Below are 27,326 nucleotides of genomic sequence, written 5' to 3'. Positions count from 1 at the left end.
AGGGAGTATCCCAAAACTCGGCACTCCGGGTCTCAGGAACGGCAGTCACAAGGCGTCTGTACTGCCCCAGTGGGCGGTCACTGCCTATACTCCCTCAATGCACCTGGATGTTCTTGTGGAAAAAGTGGCTGGCCTGCACCTTCACCCCCCCACACACCACAGTTGCAGACTCGGAACATTCCAACAGTGCAGGCAGTTCCCTCGTGCAGTTCACGGTCCAAAACTGGTAGGCTGCTCCCGTGAAGCGTGGTGGTTCGGCGTTTCCCCAGACAATGAGGTGTTACCAACAAAGCACTTGCCACTGCTAACACCGAACTTCCTTTGTGGGGTGGGGGCTCCAAATGCGCTGTGGCCGCGCACAACATATACAGTCCAAATCCCCTTCACCTGGAAGAAGAAAAAGCCACACATAGGTAACCTGGTCCAGCACACTTTATTGCGCGGCTTTCTGGCATGACGCGTTTCGTAATAAAACTTTTTCAAATGCCTTCAATCCTTGAATGCTCGCCAATGTCCACCTTTTAAACAAAATGTCTTGCTGCGATTGGCTGCTGACACCTGACAGGTACTAGGGAGTATCCCAAAACTCGGCACTCCGGGTCTCAGGAACGGCAGTCACAAGGCGTCTGTACTGCCCCAGTGGGCGGTCACTGCCTATACTCCCTCAATGCACCTGGATGTTCTTGTGGAAAAAGCGGCTGGCCTGCACCTTCACCCCCCCACACACCACAGTTGCAGACTCGGAACATTCCAACAGTGCATGCAGTTCCCTCGTGCAGTTCACGGTCCAAAACTGGTAGGCTGCTCCCGTGAAGCGTGGTGGTTCGGCGTTTCCCCAGACAATGAGGTGTTACCAACAAAGCACTTGCCACTGCTAACACCGAACTTCCTTTGTGGGGTGGGGGCTCCAAATGCGCTGTGGCCTTGCACAACATATACAGTCCAAATCCCCTTCACCTGGAAGAAGAAAAAGCCACACATAGGTAACCTGGTCCAGCACACTTTATTGCACGGCTTTCTGGCATGACGCGTTTCGTAATAAAACTTTTTCAAATGCCTTCAATCCTTGAATGCTCGCCAATGTCCACCTTTTAAACAAAATGTCTTGCTGCGATTGGCTGCTGACACCTGACAGGTACTAGGGAGTATCCCAAAACTCGGCACTCCGGGTCTCAGGAACGGCAGTCACAAGGCGTCTGTACTGCCCCAGTGGGCGGTCACTGCTTATACTCCCTCAATGCACCTGGATGTTCTTGTGGAAAAAGCGGCTGGCCTGCACCTTCACCCCCCCACACACCACAGTTGCAGACTCGGAACATTCCAACAGTGCAGGCAGTTCCCTCGTGCAGTTCACGGTCTAAAACTGGTAGGCTGCTCCCGTGAAGCGTGGTGGTTCGGCGTTTCCCCAGACAATGAGGTGTTACCAACAAAGCACTTGCCACTGCTAACACCGAACTTCCTTTGTGGGGTGGGGGCTCCAAATGCGCTGTGGCCGCGCACAACATATACAGTCCAAATCCCCTTCACCTGGAAGAAGAAAAAGCCACACATAGGTAACCTGGTCCAGCACACTTTATTGCGCGGCTTTCTGGCATGACGCGTTTCGTAATAAAACTTTTTCAAATGCCTTCAATCCTTGAATGCTCGCCAATGTCCACCTTTTAAACAAAATGTCTTGCTGCGATTGGCTGCTGACACCTGACAGGTACTAGGGAGTATCCCAAAACTCGGCACTCCGGGTCTCAGGAACGGCAGTCACAAGGCGTCTGTACTGCCCCAGTGGGCGGTCACTGCCTATACTCCCTCAATGCACCTGGATGTTCTTGTGGAAAAAGTGGCTGGCCTGCACCTTCACCCCCCCACACACCACAGTTGCAGACTCGGAACATTCCAACAGTGCAGGCAGTTCCCTCGTGCAGTTCACGGTCCAAAACTGGTAGGCTGCTTCCGTGAAGCGTGGTGGTTCGGCGTTTCCCCAGACAATGAGGTGTTACCAACAAAGCACTTGCCACTGCTAACACCGAACTTCCTTTGTGGGGTGGGGGCTCCAAATGCGCTGTGGCCGCGCACAACATATACAGTCCAAATCCCCTTCACCTGGAAGAAGAAAAAGCCACACATAGGTAACCTGGTCCAGCACACTTTATTGCGCGGCTTTCTGGCATGACGCGTTTCGTAATAAAACTTTTTCAAATGCCTTCAATCCTTGAATGCTCGCCAATGTCCACCTTTTAAACAAAATGTCTTGCTGCGATTGGCTGCTGACACCTGACAGGTACTAGGGAGTATCCCAAAACTCGGCACTCCGGGTCTCAGGAACGGCAGTCACAAGGCGTCTGTACTGCCCCAGTGGGCGGTCACTGCCTATACTCCCTCAATGCACCTGGATGTTCTTGTGGAAAAAGCGGCTGGCCTGCACCTTCACCCCCCCACACACCACAGTTGCAGACTCGGAACATTCCAACAGTGCAGGCAGTTCCCTCGTGCCGTTCACGGTCCAAAACTGGTAGGCTGCTGCCGTGAAGCGTGGTGGTTCGGCGTTTCCCCAGACAATGAGGTGTTACCAACAAAGCACTTGCCACTGCTAACACCGAACTTCCTTTGTGGGGTGGGGGCTCCAAATGCGCTGTGGCCGCGCACAACATATACAGTCCAAATCCCCTTCACCTGGAAGAAGAAAAAGCCACACATAGGTAACCTGGTCCAGCACACTTTATTGCGCGGCTTTCTGGCATGACGCGTTTCGTAATAAAACTTTTTCAAATGCCTTCAATCCTTGAATGCTCGCCAATGTCCACCTTTTAAACAAAATGTCTTGCTGCGATTGGCTGCTGACACCTGACAGGTACTAGGGAGTATCCCAAAACTCGGCACTCCGGGTCTCAGGAACGGCAGTCACAAGGCGTCTGTACTGCCCCAGTGGGCGGTCACTGCCTATACTCCCTCAATGCACCTGGATGTTCTTGTGGAAAAAGCGGCTTGCCTGCACCTTCACCCCCCCACACACCACAGTTGCAGACTCGGAACATTCCAACAGTGCAGGCAGTTCCCTCGTGCAGTTCACGGTCCAAAACTGGTAGGCTGCTCCCGTGAAGCGTGGTGGTTCGGCGTTTCCCCAGACAATGAGGTGTTACCAACAAAGCACTTGCCACTGCTAACACCGAACTTCCTTTGTGGGGTGGGGGCTCCAAATGCGCTGTGGCCGCGCACAACATATACAGTCCAAATCCCCTTCACCTGGAAGAAGAAAAAGCCACACATAGGTAACCTGGTCCAGCACACTTTATTGCACGGCTTTCTGGCATGACGCGTTTCGTAATATAACTTTTTCAAATGCCTTCAATCCTTGAATGCTCGCCAATGTCCACCTTTTAAACAAAATGTCTTGCTGCGATTGGCTGCTGACACCTGACAGGTACTAGGGAGTATCCCAAAACTCGGCACTCCGGGTCTCAGGAACGGCAGTCACAAGGCGTCTGTACTGCCCCAGTGGGCGGTCACTGCTTATACTCCCTCAATGCACCTGGATGTTCTTGTGGAAAAAGCGGCTGGCCTGCACCTTCACCCCCCCACACACCACAGTTGCAGACTCGGAACATTCCAACAGTGCAGGCAGTTCCCTCGTGCAGTTCACGGTCCAAAACTGGTAGGCCGCTCCCGTGAAGCGTGGTGGTTCGGCGTTTCCCCAGACAATGAGGTGTTACCAACAAAGCACTTGCCACTGCTAACACCGAACTTCCTTTGTGGGGTGGGGGCTCCAAATGCGCTGTGGCCGCGCACAACATATACAGTCCAAATCCCCTTCACCTGGAAGAAGAAAAAGCCACACATAGGTAACCTGGTCCAGCACACTTTATTGCGCGGCTTTCTGGCATGACGCGTTTCGTAATAAAACTTTTTCAAATGCCTTCAATCCTTGAATGCTCGCCAATGTCCACCTTTTAAACAAAATGTCTTGCTGCGATTGGCTGCTGACACCTGACAGGTACTAGGGAGTATCCCAAAACTCGGCACTCCGGGTCTCAGGAACGGCAGTCACAAGGCGTCTGTACTGCCCCAGTGGGCGGTCACTGCCTATACTCCCTCAATGCACCTGGATGTTCTTGTGGAAAAAGTGGCTGGCCTGCACCTTCACCCCCCCACACACCACAGTTGCAGACTCGGAACATTCCAACAGTGCAGGCAGTTCCCTCGTGCAGTTCACGGTCCAAAACTGGTAGGCTGCTTCCGTGAAGCGTGGTGGTTCGGCGTTTCCCCAGACAATGAGATGTTACCAACAAAGCACTTGCCACTGCTAACACCGAACTTCCTTTGTGGGGTGGGGGCTCCAAATGCGCTGTGGCCGCGCACAACATATACAGTCCAAATCCCCTTCACCTGGAAGAAGAAAAAGCCACACATAGGTAACCTGGTCCAGCACACTTTATTGCGCGGCTTTCTGGCATGACGCGTTTCGTAATAAAACTTTTTCAAATGCCTTCAATCCTTGAATGCTCGCCAATGTCCACCTTTTAAACAAAATGTCTTGCTGCGATTGGCTGCTGACACCTGACAGGTACTAGGGAGTATCCCAAAACTCGGCACTCCGGGTCTCAGGAACGGCAGTCACAAGGCGTCTGTACTGCCCCAGTGGGCGGTCACTGCCTATACTCCCTCAATGCACCTGGATGTTCTTGTGGAAAAAGCGGCTGGCCTGCACCTTCACCCCCCCACACACCACAGTTGCAGACTCGGAACATTCCAACAGTGCAGGCAGTTCCCTCGTGCAGTTCACGGTCCAAAACTGGTAGGCTGCTCCCGTGAAGCGTGGTGGTTCGGCGTTTCCCCAGACAATGAGGTGTTACCAACAAAGCACTTGCCACTGCTAACACCGAACTTCCTTTGTGGGGTGGGGGCTCCAAATGCGCTGTGGCCGCGCACAACATATACAGTCCAAATCCCCTTCACCTGGAAGAAGAAAAAGCCACACATAGGTAACCTGGTCCAGCACACTTTATTGCGCGGCTTTCTGGCATGACGCGTTTCGTAATAAAACTTTTTCAAATGCCTTCAATCCTTGAATGCTCGCCAATGTCCACCTTTTAAACAAAATGTCTTGCTGCGATTGGCTGCTGACACCTGACAGGTACTAGGGAGTATCCCAAAACTCGGCACTCCGGGTCTCAGGAACGGCAGTCACAAGGCGTCTGTACTGCCCCAGTGGGCGGTCACTGCCTATACTCCCTCAATGCACCTGGATGTTCTTGTGGAAAAAGCGGCTTGCCTGCACCTTCACCCCCCCACACACCACAGTTGCAGACTCGGAACATTCCAACAGTGCAGGCAGTTCCCTCGTGCAGTTCACGGTCCAAAACTGGTAGGCTGCTTCCGTGAAGCGTGGTGGTTCGGCGTTTCCCCAGACAATGAGATGTTACCAACAAAGCACTTGCCACTGCTAACACCGAACTTCCTTTGTGGGGTGGGGGCTCCAAATGCGCTGTGGCCGCGCACAACATATACAGTCCAAATCCCCTTCACCTGGAAGAAGAAAAAGCCACACATAGGTAACCTGGTCCAGCACACTTTATTGCGCGGCTTTCTGGCATGACGCGTTTCGTAATAAAACTTTTTCAAATGCCTTCAATCCTTGAATGCTCGCCAATGTCCACCTTTTAAACAAAATGTCTTGCTGCGATTGGCTGCTGACACCTGACAGGTACTAGGGAGTATCCCAAAACTCGGCACTCCGGGTCTCAGGAACGGCAGTCACAAGGCGTCTGTACTGCCCCAGTGGGCGGTCACTGCCTATACTCCCTCAATGCACCTGGATGTTCTTGTGGAAAAAGCGGCTGGCCTGCACCTTCACCCCCCCACACACCACAGTTGCAGACTCGGAACATTCCAACAGTGCAGGCAGTTCCCTCGTGCAGTTCACGGTCCAAAACTGGTAGGCTGCTCCCGTGAAGCGTGGTGGTTCGGCGTTTCCCCAGACAATGAGGTGTTACCAACAAAGCACTTGCCACTGCTAACACCGAACTTCCTTTGTGGGGTGGGGGCTCCAAATGCGCTGTGGCCGCGCACAACATATACAGTCCAAAACCCCTTCACCTGGAAGAAGAAAAAGCCACACATAGGTAACCTGGTCCAGCACACTTTATTGCGCGGCTTTCTGGCATGACGCATTTCGTAATAAAACTTTTTCAAATGCCTTCAATCCTTGAATGCTCGCCAATGTCCACCTTTTAAACAAAATGTCTTGCTGCGATTGGCTGCTGACACCTGACAGGTACTAGGGAGTATCCCAAAACTCGGCACTCCGGGTCTCAGGAACGGCAGTCACAAGGCGTCTGTACTGCCCCAGTGGGCGGTCACTGCCTATACTCCCTCAATGCACCTGGATGTTCTTGTGGAAATAGTGGCTGGCCTGCACCTTCACCCCCCCACACACCACAGTTGCAGACTCGGAACATTCCAACAGTGCAGGCAGTTCCCTCGTGCAGTTCACGGTCCAAAACTGGTAGGCTGCTCCCGTGAAGCGTGGTGGTTCGGCGTTTCCCCAGACAATGAGGTGTTACCAACAAAGCACTTGCCACTGCTAACACCAAACTTCCTTTGTGGGGTGGGGGCTCCAAATGCGCTGTGGCCGCGCACAACATATACAGTCCAAATCCCCTTCACCTGGAAGAAGAAAAAGCCACACATAGGTAACCTGGTCCAGCACACTTTATTGCACGGCTTTCTGGCATGACGCGTTTCGTAATAAAACTTTTTCAAATGCCTTCAATCCTTGAATGCTCGCCAATGTCCACCTTTTAAACAAAATGTCTTGCTGCGATTGGCTGCTGACACCTGACAGGTACTAGGGAGTATCCCAAAACTCGGCACTCCGGGTCTCAGGAACGGCAGTCACAAGGCGTCTGTACTGCCCCAGTGGGCGGTCACTGCCTATACTCCCTCAATGCACCTGGATGTTCTTGTGGAAAAAGCGGCTGGCCTGCACCTTCACCCCCCCACACACCACAGTTGCAGACTCGGAACATTCCAACAGTGAAGGCAGTTCCCTCGTGCAGTTCACGGTCCAAAACTGGTAGGCTGCTGCCGTGAAGCGTGGTGGTTCGGCGTTTCCCCAGACAATGAGGTGTTACCAACAAAGCACTTGCCACTGCTAACACCGAACTTCCTTTGTGGGGTGGGGGCTCCAAATGCGCTGTGGCCGCGCACAACATATACAGTCCAAATCCCCTTCACCTGGAAGAAGAAAAAGCCACACATAGGTAACCTGGTCCAGCACACTTTATTGCGCGGCTTTCTGGCATGACGCGTTTCGTAATAAAACTTTTTCAAATGCCTTCAATCCTTGAATGCTCGCCAATGTCCACCTTTTAAACAAAATGTCTTGCTGCGATTGGCTGCTGACACCTGACAGGTACTAGGGAGTATCCCAAAACTCGGCACTCCGGGTCTCAGGAACGGCAGTCACAAGGCGTCTGTACTGCCCCAGTGGGCGGTCACTGCCTATACTCCCTCAATGCACCTGGATGTTCTTGTGGAAAAAGTGGCTGGCCTGCACCTTCACCCCCCCACACACCACAGTTGCAGACTCGGAACATTCCAACAGTGCAGGCAGTTCCCTCGTGCAGTTCACGGTCCAAAACTGGTAGGCTGCTCCCGTGAAGCGTGGTGGTTCGGCGTTTCCCCAGACAATGAGTTGTTACCAACAAAGCACTTGCCACTGATAACACCGAACTTCCTTTGTGGGGTGGGGGCTCCAAATGCGCTGTGGCCGCGTACAACATATACAGTCCAAATCCCCTTCACCTGGAAGAAGAAAAAGCCACACATAGGTAACCTGGTCCAGCACACTTTATTGCGCGGCTTTCTGGCATGATGCGTTTCGTAATAAAACTTTTTCAAATGCCTTCATTCCTTGAATGCTCGCCAATGTCCACCTTTTAAACAAAATGTCTTGCTGCGATTGGCTGCTGACACCTGACAGGTACTAGGGAGTATCCCAAAACTCGGCACTCCGGGTCTCAGGAACGGCAGTCACAAGGCGTCTGTACTGCCCCAGTGGGCGGTCACTGCCTATACTCCCTCAATGCACCTGGATGTTCTTGTGGAAAAAGCGGCTGGCCTGCACCTTCACCCCCCCCACACACCACAGTTGCAGACTCGGAACATTCCAACATTGCAGGCAGTTCCCTCGTGCAGTTCACGGTCCAAAACTGGTAGGCTGCTCCCGTGAAGCGTGGTGGTTCGGCGTTTCCCCAGACAATGAGGTGTTACCAACAAAGCACTTGCCACTGCTAACACCGAACTTCCTTTGTGGGGTGGGGGCTCCAAATGCGCTGTGGCCGCGCACAACATATACAGTCCAAATCCCCTTCACCTGGAAGAAGAAAAAGCCACACATAGGTAACCTGGTCCAGCACACTTTATTGGGCGGCTTTCTGGCATGACGCGTTTCGTAATAAAACTTTTTCAAATGCCTTCAATCCTTGAATGCTCGCCAATGTCCACCTTTTAAACAAAATGTCTTGCTGCGATTGGCTGCTGACACCTGACAGGTACTAGGGAGTATCCCAAAACTCGGCATTCCGGGTCTCAGGAACGGCAGTCACAAGGCGTCTGTACTGCCCCAGTGGGCGGTCACTGCCTATACTCCCTCAATGCACCTGGATGTTCTTGTGGAAAAAGTGGCTGTCCTGCACCTTCACCCCCCCACACACCACAGTTGCAGACTCGGAACATTCCAACAGTGCAGGCAGTTCCCTCGTGCAGTTCACGGTCCAAAACTGGTAGGCTGCTGCCGTGAAGCGTGGTGGTTCGGCGTTTCCCCAGACAATGAGGTGTTACCAACAAAGCACTTGCCACTGCTAACACCGAACTTCCTTTGTGGGGTGGGGGCTCCAAATGTGCTGTGGCCGCGCACAACATATACAGTCCAAATCCCCTTCACCTGGAAGAAGAAAAAGCCACACATAGGTAACCTGGTCCAGCACACTTTATTGCGCGGCTTTCTGACATGACGCGTTTCGTAATACAATTTTTTCAAATGCCTTCAATCCTTGAATGCTCGCCAATGTCCACCTTTTAAACAAAATGTCTTGCTGCGATTGGCTGCTGACACCTGACAGGTACTAGGGAGTATCCCAAAACTCGGCACTCCGGGTCTCTGGAACGGCAGTCACAAGGCGTCTGTACTGCCCCAGTGGGCGGTCACTGCCTATACTCCCTCAATGCACCTGGATGTTCTTGTGGAAAAAGTGGCTGGCGGGCACCTTCACCCCCCCACACACCACAGTTGCAGACTCGGAACATTCCAACAGGTCAGGCAGTTCCCTCGTGCAGTTCACGGTCCAAAACTGGTAGGCTGCTCCCGTGAAGCGTGGTGGTTCGGCGTTTCCCCAGACAATGAGGTGTTACCAACAAAGCACTTGCCACTGCTAACACCGAACTTCCTTTGTGGGGTGGGGGCTCCAAATGCGCTGTGGCCGCGCACAACATATACAGTCCAAATCCCCTTCACCTGGAAGAAGAAAAAGCCACACATAGGTAACCTGGTCCAGCACACTTTATTGCGCGGCTTTCTGGCATGACGCGTTTCGTAATAAAACTTTTTCAAATGCCTTCAATCCTTGAATGCTCGCCAATGTCCACCTTTTAAACAAAATGTCTTGCTGCGATTGGCTGCTGACACCTGACAGGTACTAGGGAGTATCCCAAAACTCGGCACTCCGGGTCTCAGGAACGGCAGTCACAAGGCGTCTGTACTGCCCCAGTGGGCGGTCACTGCCTATACTCCCTCAATGCACCTGGATGTTCTTGTGGAAAAAGTGGCTGGCCTGCACCTTCACCCCCCCACACACCACAGTTGCAGACTCGGAACATTCCAACAGTGCAGGCAGTTCCCTCGTGCAGTTCACGGTCCAAAACTGGTAGGCTGCTCCCGTGAAGCGTGGTGGTTCGGCGTTTCCCCAGACAATGAGTTGTTACCAACAAAGCACTTGCCACTGATAACACCGAACTTCCTTTGTGGGGTGGGGGCTCCAAATGCGCTGTGGCCGCGTACAACATATACAGTCCAAATCCCCTTCACCTGGAAGAAGAAAAAGCCACACATAGGTAACCTGGTCCAGCACACTTTATTGCGCGGCTTTCTGGCATGATGCGTTTCGTAATAAAACTTTTTCAAATGCCTTCATTCCTTGAATGCTCGCCAATGTCCACCTTTTAAACAAAATGTCTTGCTGCGATTGGCTGCTGACACCTGACAGGTACTAGGGAGTATCCCAAAACTCGGCACTCCGGGTCTCAGGAACGGCAGTCACAAGGCGTCTGTACTGCCCCAGTGGGCGGTCACTGCCTATACTCCCTCAATGCACCTGGATGTTCTTGTGGAAAAAGCGGCTGGCCTGCACCTTCACCCCCCCCACACACCACAGTTGCAGACTCGGAACATTCCAACATTGCAGGCAGTTCCCTCGTGCAGTTCACGGTCCAAAACTGGTAGGCTGCTCCCGTGAAGCGTGGTGGTTCGGCGTTTCCCCAGACAATGAGGTGTTACCAACAAAGCACTTGCCACTGCTAACACCGAACTTCCTTTGTGGGGTGGGGGCTCCAAATGCGCTGTGGCCGCGCACAACATATACAGTCCAAATCCCCTTCACCTGGAAGAAGAAAAAGCCACACATAGGTAACCTGGTCCAGCACACTTTATTGGGCGGCTTTCTGGCATGACGCGTTTCGTAATAAAACTTTTTCAAATGCCTTCAATCCTTGAATGCTCGCCAATGTCCACCTTTTAAACAAAATGTCTTGCTGCGATTGGCTGCTGACACCTGACAGGTACTAGGGAGTATCCCAAAACTCGGCATTCCGGGTCTCAGGAACGGCAGTCACAAGGCGTCTGTACTGCCCCAGTGGGCGGTCACTGCCTATACTCCCTCAATGCACCTGGATGTTCTTGTGGAAAAAGTGGCTGTCCTGCACCTTCACCCCCCCACACACCACAGTTGCAGACTCGGAACATTCCAACAGTGCAGGCAGTTCCCTCGTGCAGTTCACGGTCCAAAACTGGTAGGCTGCTGCCGTGAAGCGTGGTGGTTCGGCGTTTCCCCAGACAATGAGGTGTTACCAACAAAGCACTTGCCACTGCTAACACCGAACTTCCTTTGTGGGGTGGGGGCTCCAAATGTGCTGTGGCCGCGCACAACATATACAGTCCAAATCCCCTTCACCTGGAAGAAGAAAAAGCCACACATAGGTAACCTGGTCCAGCACACTTTATTGCGCGGCTTTCTGACATGACGCGTTTCGTAATACAATTTTTTCAAATGCCTTCAATCCTTGAATGCTCGCCAATGTCCACCTTTTAAACAAAATGTCTTGCTGCGATTGGCTGCTGACACCTGACAGGTACTAGGGAGTATCCCAAAACTCGGCACTCCGGGTCTCTGGAACGGCAGTCACAAGGCGTCTGTACTGCCCCAGTGGGCGGTCACTGCCTATACTCCCTCAATGCACCTGGATGTTCTTGTGGAAAAAGTGGCTGGCGGGCACCTTCACCCCCCCACACACCACAGTTGCAGACTCGGAACATTCCAACAGGTCAGGCAGTTCCCTCGTGCAGTTCACGGTCCAAAACTGGTAGGCTGCTCCCGTGAAGCGTGGTGGTTCGGCGTTTCCCCAGACAATGAGGTGTTACCAACAAAGCACTTGCCACTGCTAACACCGAACTTCCTTTGTGGGGTGGGGGCTCCAAATGCGCTGTGGCCGCGCACAACATATACAGTCCAAATCCCCTTCACCTGGAAGAAGAAAAAGCCACACATAGGTAACCTGGTCCAGCACACTTTATTACGCGGCTTTCTGGCATGACGCGTTTTGTAATAAAACTTTTTCAAATGCCTTCAATCCTTGAATGCTCGCCAATGTCCACCTTTTAAACAAAATGTCTTGCTGCGATTGGCTGCTGACACCTGACAGGTACTAGGGAGTATCCCAAAACTCGGCACTCCGGGTCTCAGGAACGGCAGTCACAAGGCGTCTGTACTGCCCCAGTGGGCGGTCACTGCCTATACTCCCTCAATGCACCTGGATGTTCTTGTGGAAAAAGCGGCTGGCCTGCACCTTCACCCCCCCACACACCACAGTTGCAGACTCGGAACATTCCAACAGTGCAGGCAGTTCCCTCGTGCAGTTCACGGTCCAAAACTGGTAGGCTGCTCCCGTGAAGCGTGGTGGTTCGGCGTTTCCCCAGACAATGAGGTGTTACCAACAAAGCACTTGCCACTGCTAACACCGAACTTCCTTTGTGGGGTGGGGGCTCCAAATGCGCTGTGGCCGCGCACAACATATACAGTCCAAATCCCCTTCACCTGGAAGAAGAAAAAGCCACACATAGGTAACCTGGTCCAGCACACTTTATTGCGCGGCTTTCTGGCATGACGCATTTCGTAATAAAACTTTTTCAAATGCCTTCAATCCTTGAATGCTCGCCAATGTCCACCTTTTAAACAAAATGTCTTGCTGCGATTGGCTGCTGACACCTGACAGGTACTAGGGAGTATCCCAAAACTCGGCACTCCGGGTCTCAGGAACGGCAGTCACAAGGCGTCTGTACTGCCCCAGTGGGCGGTCACTGCCTATACTCCCTCAATGCACCTGGATGTTCTTGTGGAAAAAGCGGCTGGCCTGCACCTTCACCCCCCCCACACACCACAGTTGCAGACTCGGAACATTCCAACAGTGCAGGCAGTTCCCTCGTGCAGTTCACGGTCCAAAACTGGTAGGCTGCTCCCGTGAAGCGTGGTGGTTCGGCGTTTCCCCAGACAATGAGGTGTTACCAACAAAGCACTTGCCACTGCTAACACCGAACTTCCTTGGTGGGGTGGGGGCTCCAAATGCGCTGTGGCCGCGCACAACATATACAGTCCAAATCCCCTTCACCTGGAAGAAAAAAAGCCACACATAGGTAACCTGGTCCAGCACAATTTATTGCGCGGCTTTCTGGCATGACGCGTTTCGTAATAAAACTTTTTCAAATGCCTTCAATCCTTGAATGCTCGCCAATGTCCACCTTTTAAACAAAATGTCTTGCTGCGATTGGCTGCTGACACCTGACAGGTACTAGGGAGTATCCCAAAACTCGGCACTCCGGGTCTCAGGAACGGCAGTCACAAGGCGTCTGTACTGCCCCAGTGGGCGGTCACTGCCTATACTCCCTCAATGCACCTGGATGTTCTTGTGGAAAAAGCGGCTGGCCTGCACCTTCACCCCCCCCACACACCACAGTTGCAGACTCGGAACATTCCAACAGTGCAGGCAGTTCCCTCGTGCAGTTCACGGTCCAAAACTGGTAGGCTGCTCCCGTGAAGCGTGGTGGTTCGGCGTTTCCCCAGACAATGAGGTGTTACCAACAAAGCACTTGCCACTGCTAACACCGAACTTCCTCTGTGGGGTGGGGGCTCCAAATGCGCTGTGGCCGCGCACAACATATACAGTCCAAATCCCCTTCACCTGGAAGAAGAAAAAGCCACACATAGGTAACCTGGTCCAGCACACTTTATTGCGCGGCTTTCTGGCATGACGCGTTTCGTAATAAAACTTTTTCAAATGCCTTCAATCCTTGAATGCTCGCCAATGTCCACCTTTTAAACAAAATGTCTTGCTGTGATTGGCTGCTGACACCTGACAGGTACTAGGGAGTGTCCCAAAACTCGGCACTCCGGGTCTCAGGAACGGCAGTCACAAGGCGTCTGTACTGCCCCAGTGGGCGGTCACTGCCTATACTCCCTCAATGCACCTGGATGTTCTTGTGGAAAAAGCGGCTGGCCTGCACCTTCACCCCCCCACACACCACAGTTGCAGACTCGGAACATTCCAACAGTGCAGGCAGTTCCCTCGTGCAGTTCACGGTCCAAAACTGGTAGGCTGCTCCCGTGAAGCGTGGTGGTTCGGCGTTTCCCCAGACAATGAGGTGTTACCAACAAAGCACTTGCCACTGCTAACACCGAACTTCCTCTGTGGGGTGGGGGCTCCAAATGCGCTGTGGCCGCGCACAACATATACAGTCCAAATCCCCTTCACCTGGAAGAAGAAAAAGCCACACATAGGTAACCTGGTCCAGCACACTTTATTGCGCGGCTTTCTGGCATGACGCGTTTCGTAATAAAACTTTTTCAAATGCCTTCAATCCTTGAATGCTCGCCAATGTCCACCTTTTAAACAAAATGTCTTGCTGTGATTGGCTGCTGACACCTGACAGGTACTAGGGAGTGTCCCAAAACTCGGCACTCCGGGTCTCAGGAACGGCAGTCACAAGGCGTCTGTACTGCCCCAGTGGGCGGTCACTGCCTATACTCCCTCAATGCACCTGGATGTTCTTGTGGAAAAAGCGGCTGGCCTGCACCTTCACCCCCCCACACACCACAGTTGCAGACTCGGAACATTCCAACAGTGCAGGCAGTTCCCTCGTGCAGTTCACGGTCCAAAACTGGTAGGCTGCTCCCGTGAAGCGTGGTGGTTCGGCGTTTCCCCAGACAATGAGGTGTTACCAACAAAGCACTTGCCACTGCTAACACCGAACTTCCTTTGTGGGGTGGGGGCTCCAAATGCGCTGTGGCCGCGCACAACATATACAGTCCAAATCCCCTTCACCTGGAAGAAGAAAAAGCCACACATAGGTAACCTGGTCCAGCACACTTTATTGCGCGGCTTTCTGGCATGACGCGTTTCGTAATAAAACTTTTTCAAATGCCTTCAATCCTTGAATGCTCGCCAATGTCCACCTTTTAAACAAAATGTCTTGCTGCGATTGGCTGCTGACACCTGACAGGTACTAGGGAGTATCCCAAAACTCGGCACTCCGGGTCTCAGGAACGGCAGTCACAAGGCGTCTGTACTGCCCCAGTGGGCGGTCACTGCCTATACTCCCTCAATGCACCTGGATGTTCTTGTGGAAAAAGCGGCTGGCCTGCACCTTCACCCCCCCACACACCACAGTTGCAGACTCGGAACATTCCAACAGTGCAGGCAGTTCCCTCGTGCAGTTCACGGTCCAAAACTGGTAGGCCGCTCCCGTGAAGCGTGGTGGTTCGGCGTTTCCCCAGACAATGAGGTGTTACCAACAAAGCACTTGCCACTGCTAACACCGAACTTCCTTTGTGGGGTGGGGGCTCCAAATGCGCTGTGGCCGCGCACAACATATACAGTCCAAATCCCCTTCACCTGGAAGAAGAAAAAGCCACACATAGGTAACCTGGTCCAGCACACTTTATTGCGCGGCTTTCTGGCATGACGCGTTTCGTAATAAAACTTTTTCAAATGCCTTCAATCCTTGAATGCTCGCCAATGTCCACCTTTTAAACAAAATGTCTTGCTGCGATTGGCTGCTGACACCTGACAGGTACTAGGGAGTATCCCAAAACTCGGCACTCCGGGTCTCAGGAACGGCAGTCACAAGGCGTCTGTACTGCCCCAGTGGGCGGTCACTGCCTATACTCCCTCAATGCACCTGGATGTTCTTGTGGAAAAAGTGGCTGGCCTGCACCTTCACCCCCCCACACACCACAGTTGCAGACTCGGAACATTCCAACAGTGCAGGCAGTTCCCTCGTGCAGTTCACGGTCCAAAACTGGTAGGCTGCTTCCGTGAAGCGTGGTGGTTCGGCGTTTCCCCAGACAATGAGATGTTACCAACAAAGCACTTGCCACTGCTAACACCGAACTTCCTTTGTGGGGTGGGGGCTCCAAATGCGCTGTGGCCGCGCACAACATATACAGTCCAAATCCCCTTCACCTGGAAGAAGAAAAAGCCACACATAGGTAACCTGGTCCAGCACACTTTATTGCGCGGCTTTCTGGCATGACGCGTTTCGTAATAAAACTTTTTCAAATGCCTTCAATCCTTGAATGCTCGCCAATGTCCACCTTTTAAACAAAATGTCTTGCTGCGATTGGCTGCTGACACCTGACAGGTACTAGGGAGTATCCCAAAACTCGGCACTCCGGGTCTCAGGAACGGCAGTCACAAGGCGTCTGTACTGCCCCAGTGGGCGGTCACTGCCTATACTCCCTCAATGCACCTGGATGTTCTTGTGGAAAAAGCGGCTGGCCTGCACCTTCACCCCCCCACACACCACAGTTGCAGACTCGGAACATTCCAACAGTGCAGGCAGTTCCCTCGTGCAGTTCACGGTCCAAAACTGGTAGGCTGCTCCCGTGAAGCGTGGTGGTTCGGCGTTTCCCCAGACAATGAGGTGTTACCAACAAAGCACTTGCCACTGCTAACACCGAACTTCCTTTGTGGGGTGGGGGCTCCAAATGCGCTGTGGCCGCGCACAACATATACAGTCCAAAACCCCTTCACCTGGAAGAAGAAAAAGCCACACATAGGTAACCTGGTCCAGCACACTTTATTGCGCGGCTTTCTGGCATGACGCATTTCGTAATAAAACTTTTTCAAATGCCTTCAATCCTTGAATGCTCGCCAATGTCCACCTTTTAAACAAAATGTCTTGCTGCGATTGGCTGCTGACACCTGACAGGTACTAGGGAGTATCCCAAAACTCGGCACTCCGGGTCTCAGGAACGGCAGTCACAAGGCGTCTGTACTGCCCCAGTGGGCGGTCACTGCCTATACTCCCTCAATGCACCTGGATGTTCTTGTGGAAATAGTGGCTGGCCTGCACCTTCACCCCCCCACACACCACAGTTGCAGACTCGGAACATTCCAACAGTGCAGGCAGTTCCCTCGTGCAGTTCACGGTCCAAAACTGGTAGGCTGCTCCCGTGAAGCGTGGTGGTTCGGCGTTTCCCCAGACAATGAGGTGTTACCAACAAAGCACTTGCCACTGCTAACACCAAACTTCCTTTGTGGGGTGGGGGCTCCAAATGCGCTGTGGCCGCGCACAACATATACAGTCCAAATACCCTTCACCTGGAAGAAGAAAAAGCCACACATAGGTAACCTGGTCCAGCACACTTTATTGCACGGCTTTCTGGCATGACGCGTTTCGTAATAAAACTTTTTCAAATGCCTTCAATCCTTGAATGCTCGCCAATGTCCACCTTTTAAACAAAATGTCTTGCTGCGATTGGCTGCTGACACCTGACAGGTACTAGGGAGTATCCCAAAACTCGGCACTCCGGGTCTCAGGAACGGCAGTCACAAGGCGTCTGTACTGCCCCAGTGGGCGGTCACTGCCTATACTCCCTCAATGCACCTGGATGTTCTTGTGGAAAAAGCGGCTGGCCTGCACCTTCACCCCCCCACACACCACAGTTGCAGACTCGGAACATTCCAACAGTGAAGGCAGTTCCCTCGTGCAGTTCACGGTCCAAAACTGGTAGGCTGCTGCCGTGAAGCGTGGTGGTTCGGCGTTTCCCCAGACAATGAGGTGTTACCAACAAAGCACTTGCCACTGCTAACACCGAACTTCCTTTGTGGGGTGGGGGCTCCAAATGCGCTGTGGCCGCGCACAACATATACAGTCCAAATCCCCTTCACCTGGAAGAAGAAAAAGCCACACATAGGTAACCTGGTCCAGCACACTTTATTGCGCGGCTTTCTGGCATGACGCGTTTCGTAATAAAACTTTTTCAAATGCCTTCAATCCTTGAATGCTCGCCAATGTCCACCTTTTAAACAAAATGTCTTGCTGCGATTGGCTGCTGACACCTGACAGGTACTAGGGAGTATCCCAAAACTCGGCACTCCGGGTCTCAGGAACGGCAGTCACAAGGCGTCTGTACTGCCCCAGTGGGCGGTCACTGCCTATACTCCCTCAATGCACCTGGATGTTCTTGTGGAAAAAGTGGCTGGCCTGCACCTTCACCCCCCCACACACCACAGTTGCAGACTCGGAACATTCCAACAGTGCAGGCAGTTCCCTCGTGCAGTTCACGGTCCAAAACTGGTAGGCTGCTCCCGTGAAGCGTGGTGGTTCGGCGTTTCCCCAGACAATGAGTTGTTACCAACAAAGCACTTGCCACTGATAACACCGAACTTCCTTTGTGGGGTGGGGGCTCCAAATGCGCTGTGGCCGCGTACAACATATACAGTCCAAATCCCCTTCACCTGGAAGAAGAAAAAGCCACACATAGGTAACCTGGTCCAGCACACTTTATTGCGCGGCTTTCTGGCATGACGCGTTTCGTAATAAAACTTTTTCAAATGCCTTCATTCCTTGAATGCTCGCCAATGTCCACCTTTTAAACAAAATGTCTTGCTGCGATTGGCTGCTGACACCTGACAGGTACTAGGGAGTATCCCAAAACTCGGCACTCCGGGTCTCAGGAACGGCAGTCACAAGGCGTCTGTACTGCCCCAGTGGGCGGTCACTGCCTATACTCCCTCAATGCACCTGGATGTTCTTGTGGAAAAAGCGGCTGTCCTGCACCTTCACCCCCCCACACACCACAGTTGCAGACTCGGAACATTCCAACAGTGCAGGCAGTTCCCTCGTGCAGTTCACGGTCCAAAACTGGTAGGCTGCTGCCGTGAAGCGTGGTGGTTCGGCGTTTCCCCAGACAATGAGGTGTTACCAACAAAGCACTTGCCACTGCTAACACCGAACTTCCTTTGTGGGGTGGGGGCTCCAAATGTGCTGTGGCCGCGCACAACATATACAGTCCAAATCCCCTTCACCTGGAAGAAGAAAAAGCCACACATAGGTAACCTGGTCCAGCACACTTTATTGCGCGGCTTTCTGACATGACGCGTTTCGTAATACAATTTTTTCAAATGCCTTCAATCCTTGAATGCTCGCCAATGTCCACCTTTTAAACAAAATGTCTTGCTGCGATTGGCTGCTGACACCTGACAGGTACTAGGGAGTATCCCAAAACTCGGCACTCCGGGTCTCTGGAACGGCAGTCACAAGGCGTCTGTACTGCCCCAGTGGGCGGTCACTGCCTATACTCCCTCAATGCACCTGGATGTTCTTGTGGAAAAAGTGGCTGGCAGGCACCTTCACCCCCCCACACACCACAGTTGCAGACTCGGAACATTCCAACAGGTCAGGCAGTTCCCTCGTGCAGTTCACGGTCCAAAACTGGTAGGCTGCTCCCGTGAAGCGTGGTGGTTCGGCGTTTCCCCAGACAATGAGGTGTTACCAACAAAGCACTTGCCACTGCTAACACCGAACTTCCTTTGTGGGGTGGGGGCTCCAAATGCGCTGTGGCCGCGCACAACATATACAGTCCAAATCCCCTTCACCTGGAAGAAGAAAAAGCCACACATAGGTAACCTGGTCCAGCACACTTTATTGCGCGGCTTTCTGGCATGACGCGTTTTGTAATAAAACTTTTTCAAATGCCTTCAATCCTTGAATGCTCGCCAATGTCCACCTTTTAAACAAAATGTCTTGCTGCGATTGGCTGCTGACACCTGACAGGTACTAGGGAGTATCCCAAAACTCGGCACTCCGGGTCTCAGGAACGGCAGTCACAAGGCGTCTGTACTGCCCCAGTGGGCGGTCACTGCCTATACTCCCTCAATGCACCTGGATGTTCTTGTGGAAAAAGTGGCTGGCAGGCACCTTCACCCCCCCACACACCACAGTTGCAGACTCGGAACATTCCAACAGGTCAGGCAGTTCCCTCGTGCAGTTCACGGTCCAAAACTGGTAGGCTGCTCCCGTGAAGCGTGGTGGTTCGGCGTTTCCCCAGACAATGAGGTGTTACCAACAAAGCACTTGCCACTGCTAACACCGAACTTCCTTTGTGGGGTGGGGGCTCTAAATGCGCTGTGGCCGCGCACAACATATACAGTCCAAATCCCCTTCACCTGGAAGAAGAAAAAGCCACACATAGGTAACCTGGTCCAGCACACTTTATTGCGCGGCTTTCTGGCATGACGCGTTTTGTAATAAAACTTTTTCAAATGCCTTCAATCCTTGAATGCTCGCCAATGTCCACCTTTTAAACAAAATGTCTTGCTGCGATTGGCTGCTGACACCTGACAGGTACTAGGGAGTATCCCAAAACTCGGCACTCCGGGTCTCAGGAACGGCAGTCACAAGGCGTCTGTACTGCCCCAGTGGGCGGTCACTGCCTATACTCCCTCAATGCACCTGGATGTTCTTGTGGAAAAAGCGGCTGGCCTGCACCTTCACCCCCCCACACACCACAGTTGCAGACTCGGAACATTCCAACAGTGCAGGCAGTTCCCTCGTGCAGTTCACGGTCCAAAACTGGTAGGCTGCTCCCGTGAAGCGTGGTGGTTCGGCGTTTCCCCAGACAATGAGGTGTTACCAACAAAGCACTTGCCACTGCTAACACCGAACTTCCTTTGTGGGGTGGGGGCTCCAAATGCGCTGTGGCCGCGCACAACATATACAGTCCAAATCCCCTTCACCTGGAAGAAGAAAAAGCCACACATAGGTAACCTGGTCCAGCACACTTTATTGCGCGGCTTTCTGGCATGACGCATTTCGTAATAAAACTTTTTCAAATGCCTTCAATCCTTGAATGCTCGCCAATGTCCACCTTTTAAACAAAATGTCTTGCTGCGATTGGCTGCTGACACCTGACAGGTACTAGGGAGTATCCCAAAACTCGGCACTCCGGGTCTCAGGAACGGCAGTCACAAGGCGTCTGTACTGCCCCAGTGGGCGGTCACTGCCTATACTCCCTCAATGCACCTGGATGTTCTTGTGGAAAAAGTGGCTGGCCTGCACCTTCACCCCCCCACACACCACAGTTGCAGACTCAGAACATTCCAACAGTGCAGGCAGTTCCCTCGTGCAGTTCACGGTCCAAAACTGGTAGGCTGCTCCCGTGAAGCGTGGTGGTTCGGCGTTTCCACAGACAATGAGGTGTTACCAACAAAGCACTTGCCACTGCTAACACCGAACTTCCTTGGTGGGGTGGGGGCTCCAAATGCGCTGTGGCCGCGCACAACATATACAGTCCAAATCCCCTTCACCTGGAAGAAAAAAAGCCACACATAGGTAACCTGGTCCAGCACACTTTATTGCGCGGCTTTCTGGCATGACGCGTTTCGTAATAAAACTTTTTCAAATGCCTTCAATCCTTGAATGCTCGCCAATGTCCACCTTTTAAACAAAATGTCTTGCTGCGATTGGCTGCTGACACCTGACAGGTACTAGGGAGTATCCCAAAACTCGGCACTCCGGGTCTCAGGAACGGCAGTCACAAGGCGTCTTTACATTTCCCCAGTGGGCGGTCACTGCCTATACTCCCTCAATGCACCTGGATGTTCTTGTGGAAAAAGCGGCTGGCCTGCACCTTCACCCCCCCCACACACCACAGTTGCAGACTCGGAACATTCCAACAGTGCAGGCAGTTCCCTCGTGCAGTTCACGGTCCAAAACTGGTAGGCTGCTCCCATGAAGCGTGGTGGTTCGGCGTTTCCCCAGACAATGAGGTGTTACCAACAAAGCACTTGCCACTGCTAACACCGAACTTCCTTTGTGGGGTGGGGGCTCCAAATGTGCTGTGGCCGCGCACAACATATACAGTCCAAATCCCCTTCACCTGGAAGAAGAAAAAGCCACACATAGGTAACCTGGTCCAGCACACTTTATTGCGCGGCTTTCTGGCATGACGCGTTTCGTAATAAAACTTTTTCAAATGCCTTCAATCCTTGAATGCTCGCCAATGTCCACCTTTTAAACAAAATGTCTTGCTGCGATTGGCTGCTGACACCTGACAGGTACTAGGGAGTATCCCAAAACTCGGCACTCCGGGTCTCAGGAACGGCAGTCACAAGGCGTCTGTACTGCCCCAGTGGGCGGTCACTGCCTATACTCCCTCAATGCACCTGGATGTTCTTGTGGAAAAAGTGGCTGGCCTGCACCTTCACCCCCCCACACACCACAGTTGCAGACTCGGAACATTCCAACAGTGCAGGCAGTTCCCTCGTGCAGTTCACGGTCCAAAACTGGTAGGCTGCTCCCGTGAAGCGTGGTGGTTCGGCGTTTCCCCAGACAATGAGGTGTTACCAACAAAGCACTTGCCACTGCTAACACCGAACTTCCTTGGTGGGGTGGGGGCTCCAAATGCGCTGTGGCCGCGCACAACATATACAGTCCAAATCCCCTTCACCTGGAAGAAAAAAAGCCACACATAGGTAACCTGGTCCAGCACACTTTATTGCGCGGCTTTCTGGCATGACGCGTTTCGTAATAAAACTTTTTCAAATGCCTTCAATCCTTGAATGCTCGCCAATGTCCACCTTTTAAACAAAATGTCTTGCTGCGATTGGCTGCTGACACCTGACAGGTACTAGGGAGTATCCCAAAACTCGGCACTCCGGGTCTCAGGAACGGCAGTCACAAGGCGTCTGTACTGCCCCAGTGGGCGGTCACTGCCTATACTCCCTCAATGCACCTGGATGTTCTTGTGGAAAAAGCGGCTGGCCTGCACCTTCACCCCCCCCACACACCACAGTTGCAGACTCGGAACATTCCAACAGTGCAGGCAGTTCCCTCGTGCAGTTCACGGTCCAAAACTGGTAGGCTGCTCCCGTGAAGCGTGGTGGTTCGGCGTTTACCCAGACAATGAGGTGTTACCAACAAAGCACTTGCCACTGCTAACACCGAACTTCCTTTGTGGGGTGGGGGCTCCAAATGTGCTGTGGCCGCGCACAACATATACAGTCCAAATCCCCTTCACCTGGAAGAAGAAAAAGCCACACATAGGTAACCTGGTCCAGCACACTTTATTGCGCGGCTTTCTGACATGACGCGTTTCGTAATACAATTTTTTCAAATGCCTTCAATCCTTGAATGCTCGCCAATGTCCACCTTTTAAACAAAATGTCTTGCTGCGATTGGCTGCTGACACCTGACAGGTACTAGGGAGTATCCCAAAACTCGGCACTCCGGGTCTCTGGAACGGCAGTCACAAGGCGTCTGTACTGCCCCAGTGGGCGGTCACTGCCTATACTCCCTCAATGCACCTGGATGTTCTTGTGGAAAAAGTGGCTGGCAGGCACCTTCACCCCCCCACACACCACAGTTGCAGACTCGGAACATTCCAACAGGTCAGGCAGTTCCCTCGTGCAGTTCACGGTCCAAAACTGGTAGGCTGCTCCCGTGAAGCGTGGTGGTTCGGCGTTTCCCCAGACAATGAGGTGTTACCAACAAAGCACTTGCCACTGCTAACACCGAACTTCCTTTGTGGGGTGGGGGCTCCAAATGCGCTGTGGCCGCGCACAACATATACAGTCCAAATCCCCTTCACCTGGAAGAAGAAAAAGCCACACATAGGTAACCTGGTCCAGCACACTTTATTGCGCGGCTTTCTGGCATGACGCGTTTTGTAATAAAACTTTTTCAAATGCCTTCAATCCTTGAATGCTCGCCAATGTCCACCTTTTAAACAAAATGTCTTGCTGCGATTGGCTGCTGACACCTGACAGGTACTAGGGAGTATCCCAAAACTCGGCACTCCGGGTCTCAGGAACGGCAGTCACAAGGCGTCTGTACTGCCCCAGTGGGCGGTCACTGCCTATACTCCCTCAATGCACCTGGATGTTCTTGTGGAAAAAGCGGCTGGCCTGCACCTTCACCCCCCCACACACCACAGTTGCAGACTCGGAACATTCCAACAGTGCAGGCAGTTCCCTCGTGCAGTTCACGGTCCAAAACTGGTAGGCTGCTCCCGTGAAGCGTGGTGGTTCGGCGTTTCCCCAGACAATGAGGTGTTACCAACAAAGCACTTGCCACTGCTAACACCGAACTTCCTTTGTGGGGTGGGGGCTCCAAATGCGCTGTGGCCGCGCACAACATATACAGTCCAAATCCCCTTCACCTGGAAGAAGAAAAAGCCACACATAGGTAACCTGGTCCAGCACACTTTATTGCGCGGCTTTCTGGCATGACGCATTTCGTAATAAAACTTTTTCAAATGCCTTCAATCCTTGAATGCTCGCCAATGTCCACCTTTTAAACAAAATGTCTTGCTGCGATTGGCTGCTGACACCTGACAGGTACTAGGGAGTATCCCAAAACTCGGCACTCCGGGTCTCAGGAACGGCAGTCACAAGGCGTCTGTACTGCCCCAGTGGGCGGTCACTGCCTATACTCCCTCAATGCACCTGGATGTTCTTGTGGAAAAAGTGGCTGGCCTGCACCTTCACCCCCCCACACACCACAGTTGCAGACTCGGAACATTCCAACAGTGCAGGCAGTTCCCTCGTGCAGTTCACGGTCCAAAACTGGTAGGCTGCTCCCGTGAAGCGTGGTGGTTCGGCGTTTCCCCAGACAATGAGGTGTTACCAACAAAGCACTTGCCACTGCTAACACCGAACTTCCTTGGTGGGGTGGGGGCTCCAAATGCGCTGTGGCCGCGCACAACATATACAGTCCAAATCCCCTTCACCTGGAAGAAAAAAAGCCACACATAGGTAACCTGGTCCAGCACACTTTATTGCGCGGCTTTCTGGCATGACGCGTTTCGTAATAAAACTTTTTCAAATGCCTTCAATCCTTGAATGCTCGCCAATGTCCACCTTTTAAACAAAATGTCTTGCTGCGATTGGCTGCTGACACCTGACAGGTACTAGGGAGTATCCCAAAACTCGGCACTCCGGGTCTCAGGAACGGCAGTCACAAGGCGTCTGTACTGCCCCAGTGGGCGGTCACTGCCTATACTCCCTCAATGCACCTGGATGTTCTTGTGGAAAAAGCGGCTGGCCTGCACCTTCACCCCCCCCACACACCACAGTTGCAGACTCGGAACATTCCAACAGTGCAGGCAGTTCCCTCGTGCAGTTCACGGTCCAAAACTGGTAGGCTGCTCCCGTGAAGCGTGGTGGTTCGGCGTTTCCCCAGACAATGAGGTGTTACCAACAAAGCACTTGCCACTGCTAACACCGAACTTCCTCTGTGGGGTGGGGGCTCCAAATGCGCTGTGGCCGCGCACAACATATACAGTCCAAATCCCCTTCACCTGGAAGAAGAAAAAGCCACACATAGGTAACCTGGTCCAGCACACTTTATTGCGCGGCTTTCTGGCATGACGCGTTTCGTAATAAAACTTTTTCAAATGCCTTCAATCCTTGAATGCTCGCCAATGTCCACCTTTTAAACAAAATGTCTTGCTGTGATTGGCTGCTGACACCTGACAGGTACTAGGGAGTGTCCCAAAACTCGGCACTCCGGGTCTCAGGAACGGCAGTCACAAGGCGTCTGTACTGCCCCAGTGGGCGGTCACTGCCTATACTCCCTCAATGCACCTGGATGTTCTTGTGGAAAAAGCGGCTGGCCTGCACCTTCACCCCCCCACACACCACAGTTGCAGACTCGGAACATTCCAACAGTGCAGGCAGTTCCCTCGTGCAGTTCACGGTCCAAAACTGGTAGGCTGCTCCCGTGAAGCGTGGTGGTTCGGCGTTTCCCCAGACAATGAGGTGTTACCAACAAAGCACTTGCCACTGCTAACACCGAACTTCCTCTGTGGGGTGGGGGCTCCAAATGCGCTGTGGCCGCGCACAACATATACAGTCCAAATCCCCTTCACCTGGAAGAAGAAAAAGCCACACATAGGTAACCTGGTCCAGCACACTTTATTGCGCGGCTTTCTGGCATGACGCGTTTCGTAATAAAACTTTTTCAAATGCCTTCAATCCTTGAATGCTCGCCAATGTCCACCTTTTAAACAAAATGTCTTGCTGTGATTGGCTGCTGACACCTGACAGGTACTAGGGAGTGTCCCAAAACTCGGCACTCCGGGTCTCAGGAACGGCAGTCACAAGGCGTCTGTACTGCCCCAGTGGGCGGTCACTGCCTATACTCCCTCAATGCACCTGGATGTTCTTGTGGAAAAAGCGGCTGGCCTGCACCTTCACCCCCCCACACACCACAGTTGCAGACTCGGAACATTCCAACAGTGCAGGCAGTTCCCTCGTGCAGTTCACGGTCCAAAACTGGTAGGCTGCTCCCGTGAAGCGTGGTGGTTCGGCGTTTCCCCAGACAATGAGGTGTTACCAACAAAGCACTTGCCACTGCTAACACCGAACTTCCTTTGTGGGGTGGGGGCTCCAAATGCGCTGTGGCCGCGCACAACATATACAGTCCAAATCCCCTTCACCTGGAAGAAGAAAAAGCCACACATAGGTAACCTGGTCCAGCACACTTTATTGCGCGGCTTTCTGGCATGACGCGTTTCGTAATAAAACTTTTTCAAATGCCTTCAATCCTTGAATGCTCGCCAATGTCCACCTTTTAAACAAAATGTCTTGCTGCGATTGGCTGCTGACACCTGACAGGTACTAGGGAGTATCCCAAAACTCGGCACTCCGGGTCTCAGGAACGGCAGTCACAAGGCGTCTGTACTGCCCCAGTGGGCGGTCACTGCCTATACTCCCTCAATGCACCTGGATGTTCTTGTGGAAAAAGCGGCTGGCCTGCACCTTCACCCCCCCACACACCACAGTTGCAGACTCGGAACATTCCAACAGTGCAGGCAGTTCCCTCGTGCAGTTCACGGTCCAAAACTGGTAGGCTGCTCCCCTGAAGCGTGGTGGTTCGGCGTTTCCCAAGACAATGAGGTGTTACCAACAAAGCACTTGCCACTGCTAACACCGAATGCCATGTAAGAACCACGCCCTCTGGGCAGGACTTTACAAACTATTTTAGGCGTTACAAATTCCGCTCCTGCTTGCTTCCATCACCTGCCACTGACGAAGGGATTTCACATCCTGAAACGCGTTTGGCACAGATTGCTGCGTGCACTTTTGAAAAATTGAAACGAACAATATCAAGTGTGGAGGCTTCTCTCAGTGGGGCAACTTGTGTGTACATATATATATATATATATATATATATATATATATATATATATATATATATATATATATATCTTGGATAACACCAAGAGTCAGTGAGTTGACAATAAGTACATAGAAAGATGCATCCATATTGCAACCTGGTTACAATGCTGCTGGGTGTTACATGTCAGGTTCCCTACTTCCTCATGAGTAAAATCGGGATTTCTAATTACATAAACAATACTTACTAGTCTCCAAGGTAGTAATAAATTGCACGACTATGGAGCTTATGTATCTAACTTTTGATATGCCGGTCTTCAATGCAAGCTGAACTATCAGCACTGCTCGTTCACCAGAACAAACTATAAGTTCAAAAAAGAAGCAAGTTTCATATATTCGTTTATACTTTTACAAAATAACTTCTTTCCATATTTATTCTGGCTCACACATCAACCACATATGCCAAATAGTCTTTATCTGAATTTTGTTTCAAATATGAAAGAAAAATACAATTTTGATATTTAGTTTTCCAGTGCAATTTGAAATTTTCACAGAAAACCGTGTTTTTGAAATATGCTTGTGAATGCATCAAATGTTGCTGAGCC

Source organism: Lissotriton vulgaris, chromosome 9 (assembly GCF_964263255.1).
Source record: "Lissotriton vulgaris chromosome 9, aLisVul1.2, whole genome shotgun sequence".
Classification (NCBI taxonomy): domain Eukaryota; kingdom Metazoa; phylum Chordata; class Amphibia; order Caudata; family Salamandridae; genus Lissotriton; species Lissotriton vulgaris.
The sequence above is the reverse complement of the archived record's forward strand: the minus strand, read 5'-3'. Positions refer to the sequence as shown.